Raw genomic sequence first — 7,795 nt, 5'->3', positions numbered from 1 at the left:
TTTTGGAAGGATAATGAAAAAATCATCTCGATGGTTAACGATTGGGTCGATCTCATGAATTCGCCTAATATATTAAGAGGCGTTAAATCCTGAAATGCTTTTGGAACTGGCTTAGTAAACCAGTAAAGTCTTTTGTGTAAAGTTTTGGTAAAAAAAGGGTCTTTATAGCTTTCAAAAGGGAAGGATTTTAGAAGAGCTGTTTTTACCATAGCTTAAAAATCTCTTCAACCCTTACCCTTAAGAGGAAAGTAGCCACTAAAGAATTACAGCACAGTATTTAACCCCTTGAGCAAAAAAGATTTGTTTCGGAATTTCAGCATTAACAGGTGTATGAGGATAGAGGAGAATGTGTAAAGAATAGGCCAGACTATTCGGAGTATGTGTAAGCACAGGAAGAATGAGCCGTAACCAGAGAAAAGGATCCAATGTAGTACTGTCTGGCCAGTCAAAGGACCCAATATCTCTCTAGCGGTAGTATCTCAATTGGTGGCTGGTGCCGTGGCCAACCTACTACAGTACCTATAAACCGATTGAGAAATTCAAATATAAACATTTTCAGATATTGTACAGTTACTTTCATTAATATCTGTACATCTTGGCTGTAATTATGATAGTAGGGAAAATGACACGAGACGACCCTGTTTAGTCGTAGGGCCTCGTCAAGAAGACTGAAGTCCAGAAAAAGCTTTGTGACCAATCCTAGATCAGATCATGGGCACTCGAGCGAGTCAGCTCAACATAGTCTCGAAAACTGGAGTGAATGAGAATACTATCCACCAAATGCTGCCATCCAGAGCCCAGATGAACAACTCCCAAGTGGAACAACAAAAGAGCAAAAACTGTTGTGGGGTAAGACTGGGAACAGCACCTTATGAACGAGGACTTGCATCCACTAGTGAGCGTGCCGGTACGGCCGCTACCCAGTGCAAGTGATGTGACGCATCCTTTGCGACTGTGAACTGGGTGAACTGGGACCCACCAGCACACATCCAGACCTCTTCAACACCAGTGGATCCCAGTACTGGTGCGACACGATTTGCGATTGATATCCTTCCCTACATATTACAAAAATTATGGACACTCCAAGGGGTGTATGGATAATAACAGCCACCTGTATTTATTATTATGTCTAACTTAGAATACAGCAGTGTAAGGGGGGTCACAAGGAGGCGTTAGCCCCCAAGTTAGGCAAGTAGGTACGAACACGGCTTGTAGGTTAGGTTAGTTTATGTCCATTTTTAATGAACGCATAAGGAACTGGCCGCTGATATACAAAGGCCCCGAATCCAATTGGGCGATGAGGTTTTGGATGGGGAAACGTCAAAAGACCAATAGTTCGCAGTAAAGGTGATGGTTAGGAACGCGTAATAAACAAGATAACCAGTTGGAAAACTAAACGGTTCATGCAAGTGACATGAAATTAAGGTATCATACAGGTATCAATGAAGGCATCTGTACTAGAATTTTCTCATAATTAATATTATCAGGAAGAGCTTCACTTACTCTACCTTTAATAGATAATTGTCTATCGCTTTTCAAGTCAATAACTCACCATTCTGTTGTTGGGGTATTAAAGCCAACACTTGTTGTTGGCACGGGCCTTTCCCTTGGTTGGCCCGTAGCACACTCACCATTCATTGTTGTTGGGGTATTAAAGCCAACACTTGTTGTTGGCACGGGCCTTTCCCTTGGTTGGCCCGTAAAAGACCATTCAAAGTTTAATTATATATTGTTACAAATAACAGCTGATTTTGAACCTTAAAGTAACAATTCTATGTTATATAAAGCTCATGAAACTATAATTCATGCAATCATTAATTTCATTATTCTTTCAAACAGTTTTTAAATTAATCCTCATTTTTTTATATCTGAAACTGTCTATATTTGAATTTCTCAATGTGTTTATAGGTAGTAGATTGGCCATGACAGCAGCCACCCATGGAGATACCACCGCTAGAGAGATATTGGGTCCTTTGACTGGGCAGACAGTACTACATTGGATCCTTTTCTCTGGTTATGGCACAATAACAACCAAATAATTGTTTTGTTTGTATGGAAGGATTGCCTTAACTACATATATGCTCAGTATAATCATATACTGTAGTTGTGTGCTTAAATGAAATCAAAGAGGAAGGACGTCTCAGCTTGCCCAAGAATCGGCTTACCTGGCACAGGGGACACCAGGCTCCCTTGCCTTGCCTACCATGAGCTCTTACAGCCCGACATTCATCTGTAATACCATCTACAAATCCAATGACCTCCCCTGCCAGGGCTTCTGCCCACCAGATTCCGAGGAAAGGTGCATTCCATGTCACAGATACTCTTATTCAAGAGATTATGTATGGGGTCATTTCATAATCAAACTGAATATTGAGGTGGACTTCAAAACCTGCCATTATCAGATCTATTGTTGGTGTGATGATTGCACTCTATTCCATGATGCACTCTTCCCGAACATGACTCGTAGGAGAAGTGACCTGCCCCTCTACAAGAGCAGAATTTTCCCAAGGAGGAATCCAAATATTTCAGGTAAAACTGCTAGAGAACAACATATTCACATGCATGAGGGCTGGTATGGGGATGCTGTGTTCCCACCTCCAAGCAAACAGAAGAAGACCAGGTCTACAATAGCCTGTGTCAGTGCCAACAATGTCAAACCATTGCAGGCTGAGTTTTCCCTGGAAGACTCGCCTTCTCCCAGCCACAGCCTGCCTCTAGCCTAACTCTGGCTTCATCGGACCAACCGGCCTCCAGCTTGGACCAAGAAATACCCAATGCAACTACTCCAAACCCAGCTCCTGCCCAACTGACATCCAGCCCACCTTCCTCTGCTGCGGAAAACTGAGGAACCCACTGAAAATGTCGCGCTCGACTCTGAAGGGATTCACCACCGTGACTGTAACTGCACAGTATGTCTCACCCAGCTGTTCGATGAAGCTACTGCAACAATTTCAAGCTCTCTGCCAGTCGCTGCACCTTTGCCCAAGTTCAAGGTCAAGTCCAACGACTGAAAACCTTCCTATGCCGAAGTTGTCGCCCTCACTTCTGCCAACGCCTAATCAAATTTCTCAATTCGACCAAAGTGCAAAGGGGAGCTCATTTTCACCCCCAAGAATCAGGTGAGTGTCAGTTTCCTCCTGGAGGAAAGCTCACTGGAGCTGCTAGATCCGGCCAAGCAGCAGCGCAAAGTCGTCGTCTCCAGATACCCAATCTCCAGGCCACTAGATATAGCCACCTCTCTCTCAACAACATCGCAAAGACCAAGATGAAATTCCTGTCAACAACATAATCGCCACAGTCAATGTGCCCAAACCCCCTACCCTCGACTTAGGCATATGGGGCACTTTCTCCATCACAGACTACATTCCTGAGCCGCTTCGGTGCTACCATTAGCAAGCAAGAGATAATAAAAACAAGAATTATTTCAAAATATTACAGCAAAAACATTAATTTTGATAACTAGGATTGTTTACATCTTTGCCAAGAGATGATATGTTTACATATTCATTAATGACGAAGATGTAAAGTTGTAAGCATTGTTAAAACTCACCTATTGTTCAGTTTTCATACTTTCTTAAACAGAAATACAGCTTATTTCATAAACTAAAACAAATATTTTAGCAATAATTCTTTCTCTTAGGAAATATGAAATATCCTTCAATAGCATACCTTAATAATGAGGGAGTTTTGATCCTAAAATTAAGGTTAACGACGGCAGACCACGCACGGTTAATCACTTGCTTTAGAAAGTATAAACATAACAATGGAAAATATTATAATTTGCTGTTTTTATTTAGAATATACGATACAATTAAGCGAATCACCAATTTAATCAAAATTCGGTTTATTTCAAATATAGCTGTCATTTTCCACTACAGTTAATGGATATACAGTATACAGCGTGAGGTGAAATGAGCTGGGTGGGGAACGAGGTAAATGGGGTGAGGTATGTACAGTGTAAGGGATTTGAAATCTTCGCTCCTTAAAAATCCTTAATTACAAATGTGGCTTATTATTCAACAGGTATTTCGGTTATCTCTGCCGCGTGTAGGTGAAATTGCGAAGTGAGATCTCGCGTAAAAAGAGGGCTGACTGTGCATAATATACACATGATAACCAAATGGAAAACTATACTGTTGGTGCAAGTGGCGTGAAAATGAAGTATAATTACAAATTCTATAGCTTTGATTTTACAGGCAGCGATGGCTATAATTTCTCTTCTACTAAACCCAGTGATTCAGTGTAGACTTTAGATTCCAGAGTCCACTAAGACAATCATATCAACCTAGGTGTACAGGGATGAATGAATGTAAAATTACTGCACTTCTATCTCATCCATTACTATAAGGAGGAGTAATAAATACTCTTTCCTTTTCAAAGATATTCTACTGAAACGTGAATATAGAATATATTTACTGATATAATAAATTGATTTTTTTACATACTATTACAATGAACTGCAGAAAGTAATATGTTTATGTCATATAAAGCTAATAAAACGATAAATACTTAAATTATTAATTTTATTCTTTTGTCAAATTATTTTTTAATAAATATCTATTCTTTTTTATAACTGGAAATTTTTTAATTTGAATTACTCGGTTGGTTTAGTACGAGACACCACACCACTCCGCGACTTGGAACACTGCTGGTCACTGAACTATGTACAATTCTCTATTCAAAAAGGGATTTTGACTTAGGAAAATCTATTTTGGGGTGAGATGACCATGTCGTCCTGATGGAAGTTCCCTCCGGCAGCTTCCTACTCTATAATATCTCTGCGATTGATATTATAAGAGAATTACCGTCAGGTATCACGGGTTCTAACCCCCAGAACGACTATCCAAAGATATCGTTTATAATCTGGGTACTAATAAAAGCATTTACACAAATAGCCTTCAGTTATGACAAAACAATTCCATGCAAAATGCTATTGAAGTTAATAATAGCACACCGCTGGCAATCAAAAAGTCGTCAAGGCCTGCAGCGACTTCTAGGCAAAAAATAAACCTAAAGTAGGCCTAACTTTATAGGCTTTCTAAAACTCCTCAACTATTATGGCAAGTACAGTAGACTATTAGAAGCTATACTGTTACTTTATTGTGAGAACAGTTACTGTACAGTAGAAGTATATTAGAAAGAGTAACACCTAGTCTTTTTACTTCATTGTGAGAACAGCGATTCTCCATTCTCTCTGAGCAAAGTTAGAAGTATATTTCGAAAGATAAGAAAACTGAACAAGAAAAATTACAGAAATGCAAACATAAGCCTAACCGACCGAAGATATCGGAGGCCTCTCATTCCTTACCTAACCTAACCTAGGCATCATGCATAGACCTAGTCACCCATTGCTGATTATGACCAATTACGATGCTAAAACATTCGCAGTGGTCACAATTATGACCTTAGTCTGCACTGTGTTTGGACCGACGTTAGACTACGTGTCATTGTACGATGTCTTTTCAAAGACAAAATATGATACTTTATTCTCGCGTAAGATCACTAACTTATACTTAATTTCATGTGAAGTCAGATACTAGAATATTTTTTTCTTGCGAGATCTGATGCGTATACTTTATTTTCTTGTAAGGTCAGATACTCAAAGTACTTTCTTGTGAGGCCAGATACTTAACCTTTATTTTCTTGTGATGTCAGAAACTTAAAATTTTATTTTCTTGTGAGGTCAGATACTTATAATTCATCTTCTCGTGAGGTCAGATACTTAAATTACTTTCTTGGGAACAGATATTTGAATTACTTTCTTGTGAGGTGAGACGATGAAGACCTTGATGTGCCCATGAATGAATTCAGTGTGTTTGAAGTCAAAGGTATCCCAAAAAAAGACTAAAGAGATGGAAAGCCCCTGGATACAATGGAATAACTGCCGAGGCTCCTTTATTTAAAGAACATATTCTTTTCATTGCATTATATCTATTGTTGACTTTGTGAGCCGCGGGAGGCGCCTCAGGGCTTTCAGGAGTCACGAAGTCTGTGAGATTTAGGGACAGCGTAATTTTTCAAATTTATTATAAGTAATGATTAGTGATTAAAATTGCTATTAAGGACTGAAATGCGTGTATTATAATAAAGTCTATATCAGGATATTAGGAAGGGGCAAAAGTTGTTTTATATTGTAATAATATAACTCGTTGAAATATAATTGAATCTGCTTTTATCAAATATCACAGTGACTTAATGAATGTAAGCCAGGGTATGTACAAACTGGACCCATTTGTTGTTAACGAGATTTGTAAGATTGTTACTTTTTAATCACCCGTTGAACTGTTCTGTATCTGCTGTACTAGTTTTAACCGGACTTTGAATACTTGGTTTCAATTTTTTCACTTTACTTTCTTAGATGTTCTCAGTGTTTTTAGCATTATACCTCGAAAATGTGTTGAAATAACACGAAAGCCCTCGGTACGCCTTATTTTATTTTTCCTGTGGCCTTGGCTGAATACATATATATATATATATATATATATATATATATATATATATATATATATATATATATATATATATATATATATATATATATATATATATATATATATATATATATAGTTAGATAGATAGATAGATAGATAGATAGATACATGTATACAGTATATATATATATATATATATATATATATATATATATATATATATATATATATATATATATATATATATATATATTTAAATTTTTATACATTTACATATATATATATATATATATATATATATATATATATATATATATATACATTCTGTGCAGTAAATGAAAGCTGAGGTGAAGACATTGATTTATGCCCTCTTGAAGTGTTGTTAATTTAGGCTTAAGCCTTCCATCTTAAGCTTAATCTTTTAAGCCTAAGCTTTCGAACTTAGGATTCTGGGCTTAAGCATTCAAGCTGAAGCTATTAATCTTAAGTTTAAGCTTTTAAGCTTAAGCTTTTAGGCTTAAGCTTTTAAGCTCAAGCTTTTAAGCTCAAGCTTTTAAGCTTAAGCTTTTGACCTTAAGCTTTCAAGGATAAGCTTTTTAGATTGAGCTTTTAAACTTGAAGTTTTTAGCTTGAACTTTTAAGGTTGAGCTTTTAAGCTTAAGCTTTTATGCTTAAGTTCAAGCTATTAAGCTTAAGCTTGAAGGCTCAAGCTTAAGCTATTAAGCTTATGCTTGAAGGCTTAAGCTTTTAACCTTAAGCTTTTAACCCTAAGATATTGAGTTTAAGCTCTTAAACTTCAGCTTTTAAGCTTAAGCTTTTAAGGTGAAGCTCAAGCTTTTATCTTTAAGCTTTTGAGCTTAAGCTTTTAATCTTAAGCTTTTAAGCATAAGCTTCAGCTTTAGGTAATGCGGTATATGCTTATGCTAAAGCTTATGCTTACTCTTGATCCTATGTGTATGCTTATATCTATGCTTTAACTTATGCTTATGCTTATGTTCATGCTAATGCTTAAACTCATACTCATGTTTACTCTAATGCTTATATTTTAGGTTATGTTAATGCTCATGCTTATGCTTCTTCTTATGCTCATGATTAAGCTTGAGCTTGAACTAAATCTTGAGCATAAACATAAGCATAAGGATAAGCATAAGCTTAAGCATAAACATAAGCATAAGCATAAGCATTAGTTAAAGCAAAATCATAAGCATAATCTTCAGCTGAAGCTTAAGCTTAAGCATGAACATGAGCATAAATATAATATTAAGCATGAGAATAAGCTTAAGCTTGTGCTGAAACTTATGCTTTTTCTTGATCTTATGCATACCCTTATGCTTAAGCTTATCCAATTGATTATGCATATGCTT

This window comes from Palaemon carinicauda, chromosome 32, assembly GCF_036898095.1.
Source record: "Palaemon carinicauda isolate YSFRI2023 chromosome 32, ASM3689809v2, whole genome shotgun sequence".
NCBI lineage: Eukaryota > Metazoa > Arthropoda > Malacostraca > Decapoda > Palaemonidae > Palaemon > Palaemon carinicauda.
This window is presented reverse-complemented; position numbering follows the sequence as displayed.